General features: G+C 41.0%; 1 long non-coding RNA gene across 1 annotated transcript; it reads left to right on the top strand.

Annotated features, from left to right (window-relative positions):
- The first annotated feature begins 678 nt into the window (after positions 1 to 678).
- Positions 679 to 20,215, top strand: LOC122458469. Its single transcript, XR_006278526.1, has 3 exons — positions 679 to 689; positions 18,334 to 18,342; positions 20,086 to 20,215. It is a non-coding gene; the product is annotated as an uncharacterized LOC122458469 (long non-coding RNA).
- The last annotated feature ends 5,147 nt before the right edge of the window (positions 20,216 to 25,362 follow it).

The following is a 25,362-nucleotide window of genomic DNA, read 5'->3' as shown; positions in this document are numbered from 1 at the left end:
AACCAATTTCATATAATCTAGATTCCATATTCACAAATTATGATCAGGAGGTACCATACTAGTAAAAGACCCTAAGAAGGGAAAACTTGTCCTGGTGGGATTGATTGACCTAACACAGTACATACATACACATAGGAAACAGGCTTCAGAAATGGATGTCCTATTCCCATGTCTTCAGAGGCAATACGAAACATTTTAACACTATGTTAATCAGATTTTCCCAGTGTTCTGTATTTATTCTTTATTACAGCCATCCTTTTCATACAGAGGCTGCTGCTGCAATTCTGCTGACACATAACTCTAAGGACAGATTTTGGCCCTTACTGTGGAATACCTATTTTCATAATGTAGGGAAAATAACCAAACAAGATAAAGGGAAAACTACAAGCGCTGGGAATTCATTGCTTCAGTATAAAGGCAGTTCTTTAGCTTTAGGTCTGTCCTGCTTCCATAATATAGCACTAATGGATAAGTAACCCAAAAAAAAGTAGGGGGAGGGGGTGGGGGAGGGGGAGGAGAGTGGTAATCAAAAGTTCTGCAGACAATGAGAGAAACTTAGATTGAAAATGAGAAACAGTGCCATATAAGTGGTTGCCAGGTCTTCTCCTTGCTATAGATTTGAGCTATAATTGCATATGTACAGGCGGACATAGGGACCCATTACAGGTTTCAGAGTAGCAGCCGTGTTAGTCTGTATTCGCAAAAAGAAAAGGAGTACTTGTGGCCTCTTAGAGACTAACAAATTTATCTGAGCATAAGCTTTCATGAGCTACAGCTCACTTCATCGGATGCATTCAGTGGAAAATACAGTGGGGAGATTTATATACACAGAGAACATGAAACAATGGGTGTTACCATACACACTGTAAGGAGAGTGATAACTTAAGATGAGCTATTACCAGCAGGAAAGCGCAGGACCAAGGGGGAGGAGGAAGAAAACCTTTTGTAGTGATAATCAAGGTGGGCCATTTCCAGCAGTTGACAAGAACATCTGAGGAACAGTGGGGGGTGCAGGAGGGGAAAATAACATGGGGAAATAGTTTTACTTTGTGTAATGACCCATCCACTCCTAGGCTCTATTCAAGCCTAAGTTAATTGTATCCAGTTTGCAAATTAATTCCAATTCAGCAGTCTCTCGTTGGAGTCTGTTTTTGAAGTTTTTTTGTTGAAGAATAGCCACTTTTAGGTCTGTAATCGAGTGACCAGAGAGATTGAAGTGTTCTCCAACTGGTTTTTGAATGTTATAATTCTTGACGTCTGATTTCTGTCCATTTATTCTTTTACATAGAGACTGTCCAGTTTGACCAATGTACATGGCAGAGAGGCATTGCTGGCACATGATGGCATATATCACACTGGTAGATGTGCAGGTGAATGAGCCTCTGATAGTGTGGCTGATGTGATTAGGCCCTATGATGGTGTCCCCTGAATAGATATGTGGACACAGTTGGCAACAGGCTTTGTTGCAAGGATGGGTTCCTGGGTTAGTGGTTCTGTTGTGTGGTTGCTGATAAGTATTTGCTTCAGGTTGGGGGGCTGTCTGTAAGCAAGGACTGGCCTGTCCATTACAGTACAGAGACCTGCCAACAGCTAGAAAGAACCCCTGCCCTAGAAGAATGTGAAGAAAGAGAAGTGTTCACAAAATATGCTGATGTGGAGAAGAGCAGTACCCTCAAATTAAATGAGAAAGCAATGCCTGAATGGCTAGTACAAGTTACATCTATTGTCATTCTCTGAAAGGATCAAGTAGCTTAAACAAATGGATAAAGCACTTGTGAATTTCACAGTCATAGGACTAATACAACTGCAGGTGCCATTGTCTGGCTTCCTGGATTACAGATTACTCCGATCTACATCAAGACACTCCATGAACTCTAGATATACTGTTTATTCATTTTTTTAATGGTATGTACTCAGAGGGCTATTTTTCTAATTGATAGCTTTATCATTCCTTTCAAGATGAATACGAATGGCTATGTTATCTAGCACTAAAAGATCATATGTTCTCATTGTTTTACCATTCTCTCACACAGTCAATAGCATCCAAGGTATCCTATCTAAATCTTAGGCATGGCAAAGAGAGGGTGCGTTATTTGTTGACGCAACACACTGCATTAATAAATGCTTATGGGAAACCAGCACACATACCCCCTGACATCTTTAAGTATTCAATTGAAATTGGACAAAAGAGTACACTAATACAAATAAACATTAATCTACATGAGGACTTTGCACTGAATTCTAACAGTATTTTAATTCAGGTGTTTGCTACCAGGCAGTCAATTGCAATCAGGACACTGATGTGACTGTGAGAATGAACTGTATATAAAAGGGAGGAAGGCAGACTGTGTTGTGGTGTAGTCATGGCAGAAGGTTGACAGGAGATGCTTCTCCCAATATAGCTAAGCAGAGAAGAAGAACCTATTATATGGATGAGTGGGGCCAGCAATGGCATCTTGTCATTCTAACTTGTGTAAGTAAGCAAGCTTAATTGCCCCTTGTCTTTTCAAGATGACTTTCCACCACCAATCTCATTATCACACACATATGTTTATTGCACATGCTCAACTCCCTTCATGCAGACCTGAATGCAATGAAGGAAACGATAATATTATGTTATCCAGCAGCATTGTTTGTTCTCTTCTTACCAGATGGATATGACCTGCCTTCCTCTTCTGCTACCAAAAGGGTGACCAGAGGCAATGGAAAATACACCAAGGAAGGGAAGGAATAAAACCAGAGAGGCAGCAAGCTGTCAACATAATAGTGTGTGAAAATGTAAACGTGATTTCTATTTACTGAGATTAATATGCAAAGTTCCACGTTAACGTGTTTTCATGGAATGCATTAATATGCATATTTTCCCATTATGTAGATCTTCTATTATATTATTTATTAGAAAGGGATATAATCACATTGATGGGAAAGTAGTGTCACTTAAAAATTAGGTGATGTCCAGTCAACATAATATAATTGCTGCACTGTCGTTTCTGATTTAGATATGGTGATATCAATGTAATTGCCACTGGGGAGAAATTATAATGGCTGCTAATGATAAACAAAATGACAAGAAAGGGGAGCATATTTTATATAAGATTCAAAAGCAAAATCCTGCTGCCAGTTTGTTTAACAACATGGCACCATTCACTTACTAAGAGGAAATATGCACGTATCATGTGGCGATGTGAAGGTGAAGGCTGTATTGTGACATCACAGCTGAAAGCTTAGTTACTGAGTCTAAAAGATTTTGTTGTGCCATTTTCATAGGAGGGGAGGGAGAATAGAGAACCCTTGTCTATCTGGAAGATAAAATCTCAGATGGAAAAAAACAGGAAGAGAAAGGAGGAGGAAGCATTTATACAAAACAGGTCTCCTGCATTCTTCCGGAACAGCCTTGGAAAAGGAGGGATGTGCTAAAACTAGAAACCCAAATCCAAACATCCCCATTTTTGGCCAAGTTTGAGTACAAGTCCAAACCCTACAGAACTATGGAAAGGAAACACCATTCACAAGATTTTTTGTTAGGAAATGCTTACAAGCTGAATGTATTTTGATTGTTTTACACAGAATTTGAATTGTATATAGTGCATTGTATTTAACTCTAATCACATATATTCTACTGTGCTATTCTAAGTCATTGCACATCGTACAATAGTGTGGTAGAGTTTATTAAGCATTTTGAAAGCTTCTCAGTTCTCACTTCTTAATGAATGAATCTTCTGACACACATGATTTGGGTTCTCTCAGTCATAAGACAGACAGATATACAGTGTATAAATACCATATTATTATTTCAATAGGTATATGAGCCCTAGCCATAATTTTTTTATTAGGAGATTTAAAGAGAGTTTGCATGTAAGGGTGAAGAACTGAGAAGGTATAGCCCTCATGGTACATGTGTTGCACACAGTATATATTTTGAGTTACACAAAAAAGTGTTAAACGAATTCTAAGGTTGCAAAGTCAAGCACTTGTGACCTGATTTTTCAGAGTTTTTAGCACTTTCTATGTTCAAAGCACAGCTTCAACTGACTTCATTTGCAGCTTGAGTGTTCAGCACTTCTGCAAACTCCCACTTCTTGTCCCAGTATTCCCCCACACACACTTCAGCTCCTTATTACACATCTCTCCTCCTCCCCTCACCCCAATGATTCTCAAACCCATTCTCCTCACCCCGCCAGTCCCAGTCTCTTCTCAGCTTCTCATGCAATCTCAATCCCCCATTTGTCCCCTTGGCTCCGAGTCTCCTTGACAGTCAGTCCCAGTCTACCCTCTCTGTGGCGCCAAGTCTCCCAGACCCAATTTCCTTCTCTCCCCCCACCGCCTTCTGTCCCAGTCCCCTTCCCCAGCCTCCTACCCCTGCTACCTCCTGCAGATCCAACCCTTGTTCTCTCTTTATTCAAATCACATGGCTTCCTCCTATATACTTCCTAGGCCCATCAGGGCTGTCAATGAGAGCATAGGAGAGACAGACTCTTTCCTTTCAGTTCAGGTGCCCAGATTTGGCATAACTTGTAGCACCCAGAGCTGCAACTAGAGATAAGCCCTGTTCAGCCTTCTGAAATCCCAGGCTGAGCCTGGAGCATACCCAGTGCAGATGGGATCTTCAAGGAATTTAGCTGCTAAAATCTAAGTCTCTGCTGACCATATATAAACTTTTGCAATTTTTCAAAGGCTTATAACTTGGCCAGATTTTCGTGGGGACAGCAAAAAGTACATCCTGACACAAATGCCATCACCCTGCTCCAAATCTTGGAGGCACTAGAATTTGGGTGTTTTTTTTTAAAACATGGACAAAACAGTCTATTTTTCCCTTGCTTTATTGCCAGAAATGGGTGAACAATTTTGGCTGAAATAATAAATAAATAAAATAAATAATAATAATAATAATTAATAATTTAGCCTGAAGCAGACACCCAGCATGCAAAATTTCAGCCCAAATGATTAACATTTGGCAAAGTTTTAAGCAACTGAAAACAGGGTCGAACAGTGGGAAATTTCAGGTAGTCTTAATAATAATCAGTGCTACTAGCCTTGCCTATGATAAATGACGTCTGTGAACAGTTGGCACTAGCTGAGCCCAAAAAGGAATGTCTATGGGGAGACACTCGAAACAGAAAAAAAAAATTCCAGCTCCTCTTTCTACATCTCTTCCACTCTCCTCTCTTCATTCATGGCTTTCAGGCCCACACCCAAGATTAGTTACAAAAGCCTCTGTTAATTTGAAGATAAGGTTGTTCTAACAAAGTTATAACTGGAGTTAAAAAAAAGCCCTAAGCAATTAAAAATACAGAAAGAATTCATACACATTAAAACAACACATTACATATTCCAAAAACAACTTTAACTCAGGGCTTGTCTACACATAAACCTCTACAGCAGCACCGCAGCAGCGTAGATGCTATCTATGCCGATGAGAGTGATGGTAGCTATGTCAACTGGAGAATTCTCTTTGACCTAGGGTTAGTCTACACTGGAGATTAGGTCCGAACAGCTATGTCTCTCAGGGGTGTTGATTTTTCACAAGAGACTTAGCGATACTGAAGTAAAGTCGGAGTGTAGACCAGGCCTCAGTCCTTATATACGCACTCAGCCTCTATCGATAGACCAAAAAAGCATTTCATCCATGTTACATCATCATGTCCAGCATATGCTACAAACCCCCACAAAGCACCACCCACCCACCACAGGTGGCCCATAAACCCAACCAGAGACTATTCTCCAGCTCCCCCGTGTATTATTAGCCACAGAACCCAACACTTTTCCTCTTCCTCACCATATACAGGTCAGAGACTCAAAACTCACTCCCGTTCTTTCCCATTTCAGTCACAAAGCCAAACCATTATCTTCTACACTCCACAGTCTCAAAAACTCCATTCAACTCCAATCCATCATGAAGAAGAAAACAAAGTCTCTATGTCATTCATCCTCTCTATATGGATTAGAAATAATCCTAGTGGTATATATAGGATGGGAAGGAGCTAAGTGTGTTTCTTCTTCCACTTGGGAACCATTCTGCACCAATTAAGAGATAAAAAATAGAAGCGAGCAAAGTCAAAATTAGAACCTTGCTTCTGAAGTACAGTCCTCTCAGACTTGAGCCAATTGAAAACCTCCATTATTGTGATGAAGCCAAAACAATCACAAATGTTCTCTCCTGATGCTGCAAGTTGCTCCACATCGGAGAACCCCAGGGAGTAACAGGACTCTGTGGATGGGTGGAGGGTCCACCTACACAGAATAGCTTGCAGGATCAGGGCCTAAACTCCAACTAGTCACCACTGCACAAACTGCACATTCACACTATAATTTTAATAATATAATACAATACTATATTGTAATAATATAAAACAATTATTTCAAAATCAGGGATAGGTTCTTAATTCCCTGTAACTCAACAACAATTGAATTCACTTTCCTCAAAACTTTGTAGAAAAAAAATTGTCCTTTGCTTGCAAAGTAAACCTAGCAATTTGCAGGACAAACCAATTTTGCTAACCTGTTTTCTGACACTTCAAACATTTATGCATGTGCTTAACTTTGGGTGTGTGCATAAGTGTTTTCATTAGCAGGGCTAGAACAGGGTTTATAATGGTGCCCAGCTGCAAATTTAACATTCTTTTTTTGGTAAAAAGAGGGCAAAGGAGGAAAAATGGATAGAGCATCATGCTTTGGAAAATGTGACACAATAACATGTATAAGATCAGAGTAAAACATCTTAACCCAGGTACAGATGCTTTAGGGAATGGCAAGGAGCATATGCATTTGTTTACCCTAGGATTAGCCAAACAGAAGATTGCAGGGATCCACCCACCCTGGCTTAATTAGTTTGACTCCTTTGCATGGTGATCATTTACTTATGAGTTGTTATGGATATATCTGAAGAGAAGTTTTTCATAACATGCATGGGGCTCCTTGTAATGCAGGAGTATTTTTGCGCTGAAATGTTGTTCCTTTGCTTGTGAAGGACAACATCAAAATCTGCACCATTCAGTGACTGCAGATTTAAACGGGGTCTCACATGCATTTTGCACATTGCGCTGTGCAGGAGGTCAGACTAGATGATCAGAATGGTCCCTTCTGACCTTAGTATCTATGAATCTATTTTCTGGGTCTGATTTAGGCAGACACTGGTACCCAGTTGGCTTAATCAGCGTCCTTCTGAAAGAATTGTGGGACCAAGTTTTCTGCTCATTTTGGTTTTCCCCCACAGCTAGAAGTGGGATGGCCCATAGATTGTAAGCAATTCAAGACATAGATAGTCTTATTCTATGTTTACATAGGATCAAACACAGCCATGAGAATGTATGCCTTTGCTATCAGTGGTAAATGGGGAGTGCGGAGGAAAGATGGTACTAAACCTCTCGTTTATTTTTAAGAGCCAGTTGGTACCATTTTGCCTTGTGAGAATACACCCGCTCTTCCATGGTAAGTGAAAGGAAAAGCATAATAAGAGACCTTACCAGCTCAAGGGGGTGGGGAACAGCTGCCAAAGGACTACTTCATGGCTGCAACTGCAGCTCTCTGCCAAATTTAAAGGCGCAGCCATTTGCAAAACAAGCAGGGAAAGCTTCCTCTTAAAGAGTAGAGAGTTGTGATAGCATCCAGAGAGCTGTAAAGAAAGACATTTGTAAAAAAGAGGACAAATTCCTAAGTTTTGGACGAATCTAGTTGCAAACCATCCTCCAGGTTGGAGCCTGGTGATTTTAACAGTTATATGTTTTTCATATTATTCTTCTCTAATAAAAAGAAATTACATGCACTGCTACATCACTCAGACAAAGATTATCCATAATAATACTTTGCACTCATATTATGGCTTTCCATCTTAAGATCTCAAATGACTTTAGATATGTTAATTAGTTCTCACAACACTCCTGTGAGGTAAGGAAGGGATATACAAGTATCACTTCATGCATCACTGAAAGGTAACCATGGCTTAGGTAGAAAGCAGCCATTGTTTAGCAGCACTCTGCAACAATTCACAATACTCTAGCTCAGGATGTAAAGCATACTGCACCTTCTCTTAGTGAATCTATAGAGGGAATTCCTGTAGGCAGAATGCAATTACCAGAGTTGGAATTTCACAAGCGTTAACATCTTACTCTTTTGAAAAGTGCCGTCCTAACTAACCACAAGCACTCAGAACCACGGGTTTTACAGCTCATTAGATAAGCAGCACAATATCTTCTTAACATTCTGCTGCAGGGACTTTGACACAGGATGGACTTTACAGGAAAGTACCACCTGCTGAATTACCAACCCCTCATTCTACAGGTGTTCCTTGTCAGACTTCCATTGAACTAGTGACACCGACCAACCCAGTCCTGCCTGTGAAACCTGCCTGTGAAGCCTGATTGCAGGGTCTACGCTATTTTGCCAAACAAAAATTGTACAAGGACTTACCATTCCTTTTCAGACATACACATTGATGCCATCACCATAGTGTTTGAAAGGCTTAATCCTTCCTCCTTTGTCTCTCTCCCCCTGAGCAACCTCAAGTGAAAATATTAAAATGCCCCATACTGTCCCTGCTTTTCCCCTATTCCCACTATTCTGAGCTAGAGTTTTTGGCTGATTGCTGAGAAGGGCTGCTGAATCAAGGTGACTTGAACCAAAGGGCTTGCACCAGGCAGTAAACAGAACTAACCCCACTAATTTTTCATGCTAATGCCATATGTCTCATACTCTCTCTGAGCCAATCCTCCCCTGTTCAGGATTGTTACTGCCATTCTGAAACATAGTAATAATAGGTGCCTGTGAACATGGGGAACTCTTTTGTTTACAGAAGTGAAATCAGGCAGAAAATAGTTTTTGGGGCTCATGATGAAACACTTAAATGTGGGGAAATGATTCCCCCCTCCACACACACTGTCTTTCTAATACTGATGACGAATGGACAGGGTGTAATTAATGGGACAACTGATATCATTTTACTATATGTTAGTGTAGGTAGCTTTGTAAATTCCAGAATGTAGCCCACTTCTCAAGCATAAAGATTTTGTGCCTCAAGGAACGGATTGTGCGTATGGCAGCTTGTGGGGGTCAGTGGGCCACCCTATTGCATATACTGTCAAAAGGGACTGATAACTGGGATGCAAGGGAGATGTTGTGTCATACTGATTAAGGCCCTGAGTCAGCAAATCACTTAGCATGTGCTGAATAGCAACAGGATTGCTCACATGCTTAAAGTTAAGCATATGGTTAAGTGCTTTGGTAAATCAAGCCTAAACTAAGAACAGCAGCACTGGATAACTTGTTCATTGCGAATAAAAGCAAAAAATTACAGATCACTGTGACCTAGATACCACCAGAGGTTAGCAAAAATGATTGGTCAGATGTGACAGGGCTATAGCCACTGCATCAAGCAAGGGTGGGGGGAGCTGGCAATGGAGAGACAGTGAAGTAAGAGGAAGAGAAGGCAACAGCATGTCTTGAATATATATCGAAGCATATGCTCGCAGTAGCAGAAACTCAGGTTTCATTATTTGCATATACACAAATCACTAGCCATCTTTTGACCAGCCTTTCCAAAGCAACCTTATGGCACCACAACTCCCATACTCTTAGCACACTTTGGGCTCTATTTCCCTAAATCACAGGACACAAGGATAATAATCTGTCAGCATCCTAATACTGTGTGTAATGTAAAACACCAACTGCCCAAGCACTTTCCTCACACCATGTGCCCCTTTTGTGGGCCAGGGGGAGCCCCACCAGCAAAATGCAGAAGTGTGCCAGCAGTTTCTGACCTGATTGCAAAAGCTAACTAAACTAATTTATCACAGCAGGCTAATCAGAATGACAAGGTTGTGTAGGTGACATTCTCCAAAATCTCCAATTTGTTTTTTTTTTTTTAATCCCCACAGCAATTTATTTTCAGAATAGCAAAGTTTTGCCCAAGAATGTTTCAGAATGTAGTCAAGGTTAACCGTACTGTGAGCTTATTCAATATTTATGATTCTTTTTTATTTGTACTAGGACTTTTTGGGGACTCCAAATGGTCCATTAATCAAACAGAGTGACAAAATAAGCCATTTGACAATTTGTACAGTGGCTGATTTTTTTTATTTATTTTTTTGTTCAAGAATAAAGGACCAACTTAACTTCATCAGCAGTTCCTGATTAATTGTTACAAAGTGTCATCCATAAATTTTCCTTCGATCTAATAATCCTTTCACAAGACTTAACAATATCCCCAGTGATTTTGGTTTTATTGAAGGCTGAGTTCCTGGAGAAGCAGTGACACAAATAGCTCAAGTGAACTGAGACACCTCCGTGGACAGTCTTCACAGAGTTGACAGTTCTGAAATACAATTATCAGTGTGATCTGCTTAAGAATTCATCATCAGCTCCTGCCTTCTGAAGACTTAAAAAAATACTGAGCCATACAAAGAAAAAGAGGTGATAAGAAGGCATCATTTTCCTCCAGCCTCATAACTGTAAATTGAAGAAAATTATTTTCTTTGCCTGCAGCTCATTGGCATACAGGCAGCATTATATTATAATTTCATAAGCATAAATCCTTTGAATAAATTTCAGAAGAATAACTGAATTAGAAATTCAAGTAAAGTATCTAAAAAACTTAACTGTACGAGGCAGGAAGAACTGGATGCAAGTAAAACTGGCAGAGGGGAAATTTACTGTCTGCCGGCTCATCCTCTGTCTGGGAAGGGAAGGCTTTCCCAGTGCTCCAGCTAAGCTAAATTTTAAGAAGAGAAAAATGTTAGTTTAAAGCATCATTTCCATGCACAGCAGGAAAATACAAAATGTGTCCCACCCTGCCACATTCTTTTTCAGAATTTCAGTTGTATTTCATCCTTAATGAATCCTGGAGATACAACAGGTTTGGGGTTTGCTATAATTATTGCTATTTGTTTATTTATTAGTAGTATGTTAAGCATATGGGAGATCAAAAAGGTTCCTTCCAACAGTTCCCTTGCAACAAACCAGTCACTTATTCACATACAAGTTGCCTAACATTCTCTTCTTAAGTAAATCCTGGGTTACTCTCTCCCTAGTCTGTTCCCTTTCCGCTGGGAATGGTCTAGCATGAAGGGTGAGGCTGTTGTCTGGGACAAAGGTAACAGCCAGTGACCCGCATATATGTCTGTTGACTTACAAAAAAAAAAAACCCAACACCTTTCCAAGAGCCACAAGGAGGAAGCATAGTGTTGTGATGGGACTGGCACTGGACACTGGAACAGTTCCAAGTTCTGTTACGGACTTCCTGTCTAATCTTGGTCACTTAGCAACATCTGTCATGGACTAACCCAGCTGAGCTAACTTGAATCTAGCTAGCGCAGGTATCAATAGCAGTGAAGACAGAGCAGTGCAGGCTTCAGAGAAGGCTAGTGATCAGAGTATGTTACCCAGGGTCCATAATGGCTTTTTAGTACCCACACAGTGCTGTCTTCACAGCTGTTACTCATGCTCTCTGGATTCAAGCAAGCTTGGGAAGGCTAGGCCAGCTTTTGCTGTGTAGACATATCCTTAGTCTTGCTGTCCCCTGTAAATAAAAAAATAATTCTATTGAACCTAGTGGCAAAAGTCCCCTGATCATTTCAGCTGGAGAAGGTGCAATAAAGTACCATGACTTCCCAAGCATTGGGAAAAAAATTAAAAATTGGCTGCCTAAACGATATTTGAAAATCCCATATTTGTGGCTGTAAATGTACACTTATTGGGACAATTACTTCTCTGGTAGTTACTCACCAGGAAAAAGCATGGTCCAGGAGCTAACACACTGAGAGTCAGGTGCCATGGAAAAGTCACCAAACAGCTCCGTGCCTCAGTTTCCCCATATGTGAAAGCTTGGTGATGTGGCTTGCTCGCCTTTGTTAAGTGCTTTTTGCAGGGAACAGAGTACAGAGTGACATGCTCTAACAGCTAGGCAACACTTTCTCCATTGTAATTTCTGCATAATCCATGGTCAACATTTGATTAAACATGGCCATGTGACTAACCTACAGCATGTCAAATTATACTCATAATTAATAATAATGACACATATAATATGTGTACCATCAAAATGCCATATAAGCAATAGTTAATTAAGCTACACCCTGTTGATTTGAACTTACTGATGTTTCAACACAAACAGCTCTTAGGTGTGTTGCATAAGATGGAGTAGTTAACATGTGTCAGCCTGAAGGGTCAAGTATCAGAGGGTAGCCGTGTTAGTCTGTATCCACAAAAACAACAAGGAGTCTGGTGGCACCTTAAAGACTAACAGATTTATTTGGGCATAAGCTTTCGTGGGTAAAAAACCACTTCTTCAGACTCATGGAGTGAAAATTACAGATGCAGGCATTATATAACAATATATGAAGAGAAGGGAGTTACCTCACAAGTGGAGAACCAGACGGGACTACCACCAGAGGACCCAACCACATCAGCCACACCATCAGGGGGTCATTCTCCTGCACATCTACTAATGTTATATATGCCATCATGTGCCAGCAATGCCCCTCTGCCACGTACATTGGCCAAACCGGACAGTTCCTACGTAAAAGAATAAATGGATACAAATCAGACATCAGGAATGGTAACACACAAAAGCCAGTAGGAGAACACTTGTATCTTCCTGGACATTCTATAACAGATTTAAAAGTAGCTATACTTGAACAAAAAAACTTCAGAAACAGACTTCAAAGAGAAACAGCAGAACTAAAATTCATTTGCAAATTTAACACCATTAATTTGGGCTTGAATAAGGACTGGGAGTGGCTGGCTCATTACAGAAGCAGCTTTGCGTATCCTGGAATTGACACCTCCTCATCTATTATGGGGAGTGGACTACATCCACCCTGACTGAATTGGCCCTCTAAATACTGGTTCTCAACTTGTGAGGTAACTCCCTTTCCTTCATGTGTCATTATATAATGCCTGCATCTGTAATTTTCAAGCCATGCATCTGAAGAAGTGGTTTTTTACCCATTAAAGCTTATGCCCAAATAAATCTGTTAGTCTTTAAAGTGCCACCGGACTCCTTGTTGTTCCTGAAGGGTCAGTTGAGTGAAATCAGGAGATAGCTCCATATTATTATTTATTGTGTCAACAGTTTGTGTCATGCTGTACAAACAAGGAAGACACAAGGTGTATAGCCAAGGCTCTTACAGCCTGAATCAGACAGACTCAATACATTTGACACAAACATGATACACAGGGCCTGTTTCTCCATGGCCTTGCACACCCTATGGTCAGTTACAAAGTGGGTGTAAAACCACTGACTCCAGTAGGCTTTGGTGCTGAATGCAGTAAAGATTCCTGCAGCTCAGCTTTCTTCACTGTGTATGTGAATAGCATTTTCCACTATGCAGCTGAGTCAGCTGCACTCATGAATAGCACAGCCTGCCTTTGCTCCCAATATGGCTAAAAATGGCAAAAGCAACCTTACCAATTGTACTGCACATACCCAAAGTGGGATTTGCAAAGGCTCACAGCTCAGTTAGTCCAAAGCCAATTTTCCATGTAACTTACTGGAAAGTGTGTGTTACATGTTCCAGGCTGTGCCCAATCCACAGAGGACATGGGTCTGTTATAGCTGTCATCAATAGAGGCTGGCTCTTAAATGCAAGCTCTAATGCTCTTGAGTCACCCCAGCCAACCCCTGTGACAGCCAAGATGGTGGTCCTCATATTTCATTCCTATGGACTTCTCGAGGAGGGCTATTTCTCAAGTGAACTTCAAATTTGAACCCTCAAATATGTCAGTACTAGACTTGTTCAAAAAACAGTCCCAAGAATTTGCTAAGAGGAAAGTGTATGTTTTCACTCTTCTCCCACTCAAAAACAATGGAAGAATTTGGTCTTAAATTATTAAGCAAAAACTTAACATTCAGGCAGAGGCCAGGCCTGAAATATTTTATCCTGATCGATGAACATTTTGGAAAGCTCTGAGCAAGTCAAAGCAGGGGATTAGTATGGAAATGCATAATCAGTTGCTGATGTTGCCAGTATGGGCTTGATGTAAGACTCGCTCAAGTCAATACAATTCTTTCCATTACCATCAGTGGGATCTGGATGAAGCCCTCAGATCAGGGATTGGCAACCTTTGGCCCACGGTCCGCCAGGGTAAGCCCCCTGGTGGGCCAGGCCAGTTTGTTTACCTGCCGCGTCCGCAGATTCGGCTTATTGCGGCTCCCACTGGCCGCGGTTCGCCACTCCAGGCCAATAGGGGCTACAGGAATTGGCAGCCAGCACATCCCTCAGCCCGCGCCGCTTCCCACAGCCCCCATTGGCCTGGAGCAGTGAACCATGGCCAACGGGAGCTGCGATTGGCCTAATCTGCAGACGCTGCAGGTAAACAAACCGGCCTGGCCCACTAGGGGGCTTACCCTGGCAGGCCGCGTGCCAAAGGTTGCCAATCCCTGCCTCAGATACTAATACTTAGTGGGCTATCACTGAAAGAGATTTGAATGGGTTTAACTACCCAATTTCTATATGTTGTACTCAATGCCCTGGAGTTAGAATTCACTGACCTGTTACCATCTCACCAATTAATTAGGCCCAGTTCATTCCTTCCCATGAAAAAATGTAGGATAGTGGTCTGAGGGAGGAATCATCTGAAGGACCCCGTCACGACAAACTCCCCAACATGTCCCACTGGAGCAAAGGGGATGTTGCCTGCCCTGGAAAAGGCTGTGGGGCCTGCTCCCAAATCTGGTGGATCACCAGGGAGCCCCAGAGGTCCAGCTCTGGCTCCCAAAGTGACTCCATGGTACCAGCAACTGCACATGGTTCTAACTGCTCTCAGGGCCCCAGGATGTATATTGCTTTACCTAGCTAATTTCCATTGGCCAGAGAGGAGATGATTTGTTGCTGCATCTCTCCCAACAATTCTTCCTGTATCCTTCTGCAACTCTTGTACTAGACTGTGCTAGCATAATCTACTGATCAACATGTCTTACGAGTCCCCCATCTGTGTCTGATCCACAGTGTGTGTGTTTGGTACAGCTCCCAGCTACAGAGTGTAATTCTCTAGTTCAAGCTGCAGGGACTCTGCCTTTAGCTCTGGAAATCCTTGGGTTCAATTTCCAGAGTCAGCCAAGTTGGCAGCCCTCACATAAGTACAAACTTGGACAGCTCAGAGAGACCTCAGCAGGATTCAGGGTGTAGTGGGATGATGCCACAGATTTGCCACCCCCACCTCCTGGCATCTGGAAGGGGGGATATCCATGCACAGAGAGTACCTTCTGTGTGAGGATCTAGGGGGCACAACCTTAGTTAATGTTTGAAAAGCTCTTTGTAAGAGTATGACAAATCTGGTTGGGCACCCCCTTGCTGACCACCTCCGAGATTGCTGTGGGTGGGGAAGATCCACTCCTCTGTGTCTCAATCCCTAGCTGTTTTAACCTACAGAACCTGAACATAGTCCAGCCACTTTCCCCATCCTGGGGTCTGTAGGCATACTCTCAGAGTGAAGACCCTGTGTCTAACACTCCTTTCTGAGAGCTGGAACCTGCCTAGTCCCTCTGGACTCTTCAGACTCCCCTGAACTTAAATACACCCTCTCCTCGAGCTCCACCCCAAAGGAGTTTCTGGTTTACAGTTTAACTCTCTCTGCAGGTACACAGTACTTGTGAAGCATTTAACACACCAACACACTTTGCTCAGAATCTAACACATATTGCTCCTTTACTTAAATGTATAAACATGAGACCATACAGATCCTTTAGAAATAAACTTCATAATTGCAATGCTCTGTCTCGGTTTCCTCCCCGGGGCATTCTTTGGGATAGGGTCAGAGTCCGTTGCGTGGTCCAATGTCCTGCTTCAGTGCATGGCTTGTGGACTGGAATCTAAGGCCTTCTTCCCCCTTGGCCAGCTTACTTCCTTTGCCCTTAACCAGACTGATCTCTTTCTTCTTCCTGTGTGGGTCTCTATTTAATGCCCCCTTCCAATACCTGGTTTTCTTAGTTCTGTCTTTTTGGATAACTTTCAACTGCTCTCTTTCCATGTCCCTTCAGATGGTTGAGATAAAAATGGTTTTCCAAGGGTGCCTACGAACAAAGAATACAGCACTTGGCATGAGGTGGTCTCATTACTGTCATCCCCAGTGAGCCCTGCATTTGTGGCCACCTGTGTTTTCTTCTGACTGGCACACCCACTCCCTCGCAGGTGCAAGCTGTAATGAGAGGGGCATGTAGCTGTAAGCCCGGGGTGTTTGCAAGGCTGGGGGTTGCCTAGTTTGTGTATTTATTTATTTATTTATTGGGAGGGAGGGATGTCACTTTTTTCATCAATTTAATTAGATACAATTTGTCTCAGCTTTTCTGCATGGCATTTGTTTACTTTCTCATCAGGACCAACAGAGGCCAATTAGTGTACGATAATTGTTTAACCTAGACAGTGTGCTGTACTTGCTGAGATGGAGGGAGGCAGGGATGAAGGAGTAGGAATAGGCCTTGGTATGGTGCAAGGTTCTTCAGAAATCACCGACATGATACTGAACTTTGGAAGCGTAAGTTCCTTTGACATCCCAGCAGTCTTGATTCCTTGTTCTCTGTCACCATTATCATGGTGGGATCAATTTCCAAAGTTAATTCTTCAATTCCATCATGCCCAAAGCACTGAGCTGCATTAATTCCTTCCCAGGATGCCCCCTGAAAGCAAAATCCACTGCAACCATAGAAACTAGAGGACTTAAGTGATGTGTCATGTACATGTGCAGCCCCGGTTTTGAAACCTGTGCCAAGAACACAACGTGAGAGCCTGTGAGAAGGTTTATTTCATTTTTCCTTCCCGTATATCTTTATACATAGGCAGAATCAACTGTGGATGACTAAAGAATACTTATTTCTTTTTCTGATGTTATGCAGAGCTTCTCGAAGAATGACAGTGTTTGTAGTGTAAGCAAAGCTGTGGAGAAATCCAAAAAAGGGTAGCAACACTAGGCAGCCAACTGCTGAGAATTGGTTTCTCAGAAGAAGGGAGTAAGTGGAGGAGAAGGCAGCAATTGAGTTTTGAATGACAAGATGTTTAGTGTCGCTTCAACTCTGTTGAACAGTTTAAATTCTGAGTAACTAGTTTTGGCATTCCTTGGAAGCAGTTTTGCATGATCCTGGAAAAGCTGTCAACTTTTTTTTTATGGGGAGAGAGAAGGCCACACTGAAATCAGTTCACTCAGGTATCCATTGTAAAAGAAGGCTGACACTGTTTGCTATAGTTATAATAGATACAGTAGCAACAGGATGCATTATAAATGAAAGGAGAGTCAAACAAGAAAAGAAATACCTTTCCTTTCTTTCTTTTTCCTCTCCTTCTTTCTTTCGTCTTTTAAATCAGTCTGATGTTGTGATTAACTTGCATTCTGCAGCACAGTTGATATGACAGTCAACCAAATTAATCCCATTATGCAAAATCCAGTTCACAAGTGGCTTTGCCTTTTTTTAAAAAATTATGTCAATTTCCTCATAAATTGGAGAGACCATGTCAGTTTTCTGTACTGCACATAGACACTACACAGTGCTGTATGTCTATATTCCTTTAATACAGAAAGATACACATTTTAACTCAGTGGCACAAATGAAGATTCATAACTTTAATGCTGATGTTTCTGTTTACATGGGGCTTATATGAGAATTGCCATTAGTTTTGGCATTCATTTTCATTCTTGTATTTTGCATCATACCAACTGTAGGAAAACAAGATTAGGAGCTTTAAAAAATAATCAACCCAGCCATCTAAAATAAAAATACTTAATTATTTTAGTACTGGAAACATGATTTTCTCTTGCATGCTTTTTTCCTGTTTAAAGGAATTCACAGTCTCTAGTAACTAGCCTCCTATGGACTCCCTGGTATGTGCCTAGTGTCAAGCAGCTGTAGCGTAGAAATCTCCACAATTGCTATTCTCTTGGCTGAGTGTGGCCATGCTGTAGGTGGCCAAATCTGTTTGGCATTGACCAGACTCTGTGAATTCCCTGCATCCAACCAACTTGTCAAATTAAAACCTTTCCTGCTTTGAGCTGAAGAGCAACCGTGATGCTGAAGGTTCTTGCACTTTAGCCCTTTGTCACCAGCACAGTGAGCCTCCAACATCTGCTCACTGGACTCAGCTTTTGCATCTTGTTCATTTATAATGCAGCAAAGCCCCTGCATCCTCAGCACAGACGCTAAATGTTTAAACGAAGTGTCTCAGATTTTTTTTAAAAATGGAGGTGAGGCTCCAGGGGCTCAATTACTTATGGAATTCAGTGTATATAGATATATTTACATGGTTATTCTTTTTCGTGTGCTATTTTTTTATCCTGATAATGCTTTCTCATACAGTGAAATGTTGACTTTTTTCCACATGCTTTAGATTTATTAGACATGTGTCAAGTTGTCAGCCTCCTGCCGTTTGCATTTGTGTCCACCTTGCAAACAACCGGAAAATCCCCCCACCCCTCCTGCCCCGTGAACGTTCACTTCTTGGCAGTTCTGAAACAAATTTTGAACAGTTGAATAGTTGTTCCTATTGATACTGATAGTGTGATGTTCAAAAAAGAAGGGCGTTTCATTTCCCCCCAAAGTTTCTGACACATTCTGTCATATCACATCCCATCCTGATGCACCAAAAACAACAAGAAAAGAGGGAGGGCATAAACTATGCTGTTCACACACAGATCATGAGCCACTGATAAACCCCCACCCATCTGTTCACCATTTCACTCCCTTTGTTCTATCTTTATTGTATGTATTCTTCAATAAAATGAATTCCTACTACTTCAGCGAAATTGCAGCTCACTCTTCTTAATCTGTTTGAACTATCTGCAAGGATTTCTGTGCCTTCCCCCTTTCACCGCCACCCACGAGGGGAGCTCAGTGACAACTGAAAAAAGAGAATGCAGTGAATGAAGCCTTGAAGCACGGAATGTCTTCAAGCCTCTAGGGGGAAGGGGGAAAGCTCCCAATAGCGGTGAAGATACAAAGGAAATAATTCCAAATTGGGAATCTTGATAGCAGAGGTGGGCTCAAGTTGCAAAATGTGAATAAAATGCTCTGTATTATGTATTCATGGTTATTATTATTTGTACTACACTAATATTCAGTTGTGCTGGAACTAGCTGTCCTCCACCTAAAGTTCAGAGGTACTTGGATCTGGTTACCTAGCTTGAGATTATCTCTAATTACTAGTAATTCAGTATTTTCCTTCTCTCCTAATCTTGCTCCTTTCCCCTCATCCCAGCAGTGCATTCACTGTGCACCCTTCAAGTGTCTTAAAAGGTAAGTGGCCTGAGACACTTGGCTACCTCCACCACTATCTACTGATCTTTGGCCTTTGTCAAGCTCCATATTCTCCGGAAATACTCCTTCCAGAAATGGTATTTCAACATTGGAAATGCTGGTATTGAAATGTCATTCCTAGAGTTGTTATATTCCAGATGTAGTATTTCTAGGAGTAACATTAAGCAGGTAAAAGGGGAGTGCTTCAATGCTCTGTGCCTAAATTCCTACAGCAACAACAAGAAAAACCATCAGAATTTGAATTCAAGGCTCTTGACTCCAAACATCCAGGTCCCCGATCTGTGAGCTAAGGGACATTGCCGCTAGATCAGGCAGTAGAGAAAACTATTAGAAACAAAGATTCTAATCCTCAGGTGCAGCTGTCACTTTTCACAGGACAGGTAAAAGGCAAAGGTAATTGTACATCACTCTTACTGTCCCCCAGTCCTCAAGGCTGCCAGGAATCAATTCCAACCTATTGTGCATCTGGCTTTGACAATCTCCAATGGCACTAGAGCTCAAACCAAACTCCCTTACCCAATATGCTCCTGGCAGCCCCAGAGACCAACAGCTGGGAAGAGAGATGGTGTAGTGCTAGCTGTATCATACTATGGGGAATTTCCTTCATGGGAGGCCTCAGCTGGCCACTTAGGCCAACTTTAAGTCTGAAAATGCAAATTCCAGTTCAAAAACCTTAGACTTATCAAATCTCATTGTGATATGTGGGATCATCTCCTGAAACAGGGAGGAAGAATATGCCTCCCACTTTGGGAGCACTGTCCATCCCATCCACGAAGTCTTATAACCAGGGCAGCTATCTGGGGGTAGAAAGGGCAGCACCCATTTGCTTAGTTACTATTAACATTCATCTACAGCAGGGGTTTTCAAACTGAAGGTCGGGACCCCTCAGCGGGTTGCAAAATTATTACATGGGGAGTCGCAAGCTGTCAGCCTCCACCCCAAACCCTGCTTTGCCTCCAGCATTTATAATGGTGTTAAATATATTAAAAAGTGTTTTTAATTTATGGGGGGGTCACACTCAGAGGCTTGCTCTGTTAAAGGGGTCACCAGTACAAAAGTTTGAGAACCACTGATCTACAGTAATATTTCAAGGGGTGATAAAACGATGATGAAAAGTACCTTTAAAGTGTATCAGAATACATGGCCTTTGATGCTGCAAGCTAAAAATTTCTGCCACGGTGATAGGTGCAGTTTCCTATCCCCAGAGACACTGTCCTTGACTTCTCAAGTGCAAAAGCCTGAAAATGACACTGTTGTGCTGACAGAAGGATTCATGCAGCATCTCTGTATTCACTGCATCTGAATTCACTCCTGCTGTACATTCAGCCAGTGTGGCATATTACAAACATCTTCACATGTACATTACACCCCAACTCTTTGGCTGCTATGCTCTGCAGACTAAACATTCGATCTGCCAACAGTTGTGTTATCATGCCAGCCAAGATGCAAACCTGAACCATATGGGCAGAAGAGGGACTCATTACTTCCACGCTGCTGTCTCCCTTCTTATCCCTCTGTTCCCCTATTTTGAAATGGACCAGCTTTTGCCGCATGATATCAGAGGGTGACGTAAGAAAGGAGCTATTTGAGACAATTATTCTATTTTTTTTAAAGTCTCAGTGCAAAATGTTTACCCACTGTTTGTTCATCAAACATAAGGTTTCACAAAAAGTTGTAATAAAACAAATAGAAAACATTTAAAAATCTGTGCTGAAGATTTAGCCAAAATGGCAAAGAGCAGCAGAAACTCACTCTGTCTCAGTGACTAGGGATAGATTCTCTGAGAGGGAAAAGTGAAATCATCTATTAGGGAGGTGAAAAATATATTTGTATTAAACATTAGCTTGTACCAATTAAAATACGTTGAGAGCCTTGTTTACAAATTGGGCCTTCACTTCTGTGGACACAGTTTTGCACCCTGAAGTGAAATTCAACCCTGTGCAGAAGGGCAAGAAGAGACTCACCCATGTACTGCTTAAGCTCTCAGATAGGGAATAAGTGGAATTTAAGTGGTGCATAAGCCTGATTTTGGCACAATGAGTTGTGACCTGCAAATCATTCATGTTGTTAAGAAACACAGGAACTGCCATACCAGCTCCATCTAGTCTAGGCAGGCCACTCGTCTTGTTTTAAGCCCCACAATCCTGTTTTTGTGTTGTTTGTTCCCTGTCCCATACTGAGACAAAACCAGACATGGTTTGGTCTAGTATCATGAGCTGCGGATGCTAATTTGCAAAACACACTGCTCCATCCCCACAGGAATAACCTCACATGGACACAAGCAAGGGCCCATGTCCTATATTCTGGAGATGCATCACTGGCTGTCTCTGACAGTGGCTAATAGTAGATGCTTCAGAGGGAAATACAGAGTTTCTTGCAACAGATAATTATGTAACAACCTGCCCACAGGGGAAGTTTTGCTGGTAATTCATCATGGGCACAGAAATGGGTATATATGGTTTTAAAATTTAGGCTCTAAGAGCCTGATCAAACTCTCATTGACATCAGTGGGAATCTTTACATTGACTTCACTTGGCTCCAGCTTTGGATCAGGCTCTTAATGATAAGTTCCTCTGCAATAATATGCTTGGAGGACAACTGCAGTCCTCCAATTTAACAAACACAAATATTAAGTGCCAATCAGGTAATACAGCCATGTGTGCATACACATATAGACACACTCTTCCACTCACTCTTCCTCTGAGTGCAGCGCTTAAATTACTTGCAGCAGTATTTGAAAAACAAGTGAGACATATCTCAGGACTCAGGAGATAGGCCTGAAACCAGGAAAAATTGATATTTTTTCATATTCGCTGCCAGATATTGCACAGCTACATGGCTATATGCAGATAGGACAATGTGCATCTTATCATGCCGATGATAGATTCCACACTGGCTTTAAAGGAATAAATCATTCATTTAAATAATGGATTTTCTGTTTACTACACAAGTTTTTTTCAAAAAAGATTTTACTCCCATCTCAACGGAAAGACAAAAGCCTTTTAATATATGGCCCAAACTGAGATGCAATTGAGAAAAACCCTGCCTGGGGATTAGCAGTTTTTATGCTATTTGGCTGAGCTGTTTGAAAATCTTTTTAACCGCTAGTAGTTTTATCAACGTGATGTTATGGACAAACCCAATAGACTTTAGGACAGAGAACAAAAAAACAGCCCTCTTTCCTTTAAATCTAATGGAATGTTTTGAAGCTCTGTTGAGCATGGTTTATATGTTGTAGTCTCCCTCTCTTCCACACCTCTTCCTCAAGGCGTTCCTAGACCTGTCCATTTCACCAACATTTCCTCTAATAGGAAATCAGAGAACTTAAGCTCTTTCAGGTAGGGATGTTTTCTAACTGTGTGTTTGTACAGAGCCTAGCACAATGTGGCTTTGATCTCAGTTGCAGCCTGAGATCAAATAATAATAAATAATAATAATAATAACAACAACTAATAAATAATAATAATAACAGGACTAGTGTAACATTATTTATAACAAAGACAGACAGGATTTTGATAGAGATCTGCTGAAGAGCCAGTATTTGGCTCTGGATCAAGTTTAGCTGAGGGCTGAATTAAAGCTGGGAGTCTCATTTGGTAGTGCTGAAATGGTGAATTGTTCTGCAATGATTTACAGTGCGTCCAAAGCTACTGGAAAACACACCCTTTTGGATCTGTATGCAACTCAGAACCAGAACCATGAGTTCAGGCTCTGAGTAGGAATCTGATTCAAAACGCTCCTCCCAACGACAAAATTCAGAGGCACTCAAATTTGAGGTTCTGGGTTTGTTCCACATATTATTTTAACTTTTTTTTAAACTAAAGTTCATCAATTTACACACTACTACAGAACATGCTCCTTTGATTGCCAAGATCTGACTGAAAGAATCAGACTGCTAGGGTGTAGAAGGTTAGAATACTATACAGCCCTGTGGAAGCCAGGTGTGTAGCTCAGAAGTTCGTGAATTGTGTTCTGTGGACCACCACAGTTTTTGATAGTGAAGCAGTTGGGAATTGAAGTGTTTAGATGCAAGGTTGACTTATGAAACACTCTTTCAGTTGATAAGTGGAGCATAGAATGAATAAATTGGAGAACCACTAATTTAGGCAGACAATTTTTGAGCACTTGACTGACCTACAGGATCATAGAAGTGAGAGATGGAAAAGACCCACTAGATCTATATCTATACCCTGATTTAGACATGACTTACAGGTGTCATATCAACCACTAATTATTAGTGGATTAGGTGCTCAGGAAGTCCTCTGTCATCCATGCAAAATTCTTGGAAGTCGATTATCAGTCAGCTTCCTGCTCATCAATTTTCAAGTCTATCAGAGCTTTAAGATGTTGCTTACATTTTTAAAATGTTGTCTAAAGCCATGGTAAAGCTGAACCATGGTAAAAGACTAGGTAGGATACAAGAATTTTTTAAAACAAAAAATATAACTTTGAGGTTTTTTCCCAGATATATGCTAACTACTATCCCAGCTCTCTGTAGCTTCTAAACTAATTTTCAAGATTAACACAAAAGGGTGAGAAGAAGGGACTGATTAACAGAGCTGTCTGAATTATTATTATTGTAATTATTATTATAACAACAAATATTTATTAAAAAAATTCATCTTTTGCTGTTTGCAAATGGTCCACCAAACCAAAAGATTACGATTTTCTTAAATGTATTTGTTATTCCAAATTATTCACTGAAAAATGTCGTCAAATAATTCTTGATTTGTTTGTTTGTTTGCTTGCATGTAAGTTATTGAAAGTACTGTATTTGATACTTAGAATTCAAGCTGTTTTGACTGGACAGCTAGACCATGTGGTATATTTCTGCTTCCTTGTTTGATAAACATAACTCCCAGAACTCTGGTGTGAATACATGCAATTAGGTGTTTCCAATTTGCTTTCCTCACATATGCTTAAAAAGCTTAAAATGCTATGTGCTTAAAATTCTCTGTTTCAGCAAATATTCCCAATAGTAAACACGTTTGCTATAATATTGGAGGAAAGTGAGTACAAAAAGGGTGTGAATGCAGTCAAAGTAAATTAGTTTAATATTTGATTCATTTTAATTAATACTCACTTTTTTTTTGCAGTATTCACCCAGCTCTACTAATGAAGGCCCTTATCCTGTTAGCAGTGGCTCATGAAGGCTTCCAAAAATTCTGCTGTGATGTCACTGAATGAATCAGTGAATGTATTTAGTCATCCTGCCAAGAGAACCATGCAGGCGCAACCCTGGGCCCCCCCCATTGAATTCGCAGCCTAAGCAAATTCCTTCATTCCCTTGAAGCTCTCTTCCAGAGGCTCCCCTGAAACTTTTCAGGCACATCCATCCATCAATCCACCCAGATTGGCTGACTCTGAGAAGACTGCATGGTACCCCACATTGCAGAGTAAAAGGAAGACCATTACTGCTGGGTAGAGAACTTAGCTAGAACTCAATGGTTACCAAATTCCATAGACCATTTACAATCAAGGGAGATGAATTTATATGGCATTCACATGAATTTCATTTGACTTTCCTCTTCTGTGGGTAGATTCAAAAGGAACTGCTCCCTGACTTGTAACAAGAGACACAGTAAATACATCTCTCAAAGTTTTCATTCTTAATGTATCAGTAGCTTTCAGTTCATTACAGTGTTATTAGTCAGTCTTCATAAAAGTCTTATGCATCTTCATTAAAAATGGAAGTTCACACCATTTTATGTTCCCATAAAAATAGGTGGTGGTAGCTTTGATTCATTTCTTCATATACAGTGAACTTTACAGCAAATTGGACAGTGTAATTCAGTTCCTATTTCTGTGAATTTTTGTTGTTGGTAGAAAATCGATAAAATTCATATGTAATCATATTGCCTTTGCAAAAGATATTTAAGAAATAATATCCTGAGGTAATGATTGCATGGCTTAATTATTAATACCGTACTTTCAGGCATGACAGTATGCATCTCTTTTATCAGGCTTGACTTCTATCAACAAATATTTTTCCTGTCTAAATCTTGTTACATGCTGTAGAAGTGTATCTAAATTTTATACGTGCATGTAGCTGTGTGTGTGTGGGGGGGAGGGGTGGCGGGGAGAACAGCAGCACCTGTTACTACCATTTTGCTTTACAGATATGTCATCAT

Source organism: Dermochelys coriacea, chromosome 2 (assembly GCF_009764565.3).
Source record: "Dermochelys coriacea isolate rDerCor1 chromosome 2, rDerCor1.pri.v4, whole genome shotgun sequence".
Classification (NCBI taxonomy): Eukaryota; Metazoa; Chordata; order Testudines; family Dermochelyidae; genus Dermochelys; species Dermochelys coriacea.
Note: the sequence above shows the minus strand (reverse complement) of the source record. Positions and strands in the feature narration are given on the sequence as shown.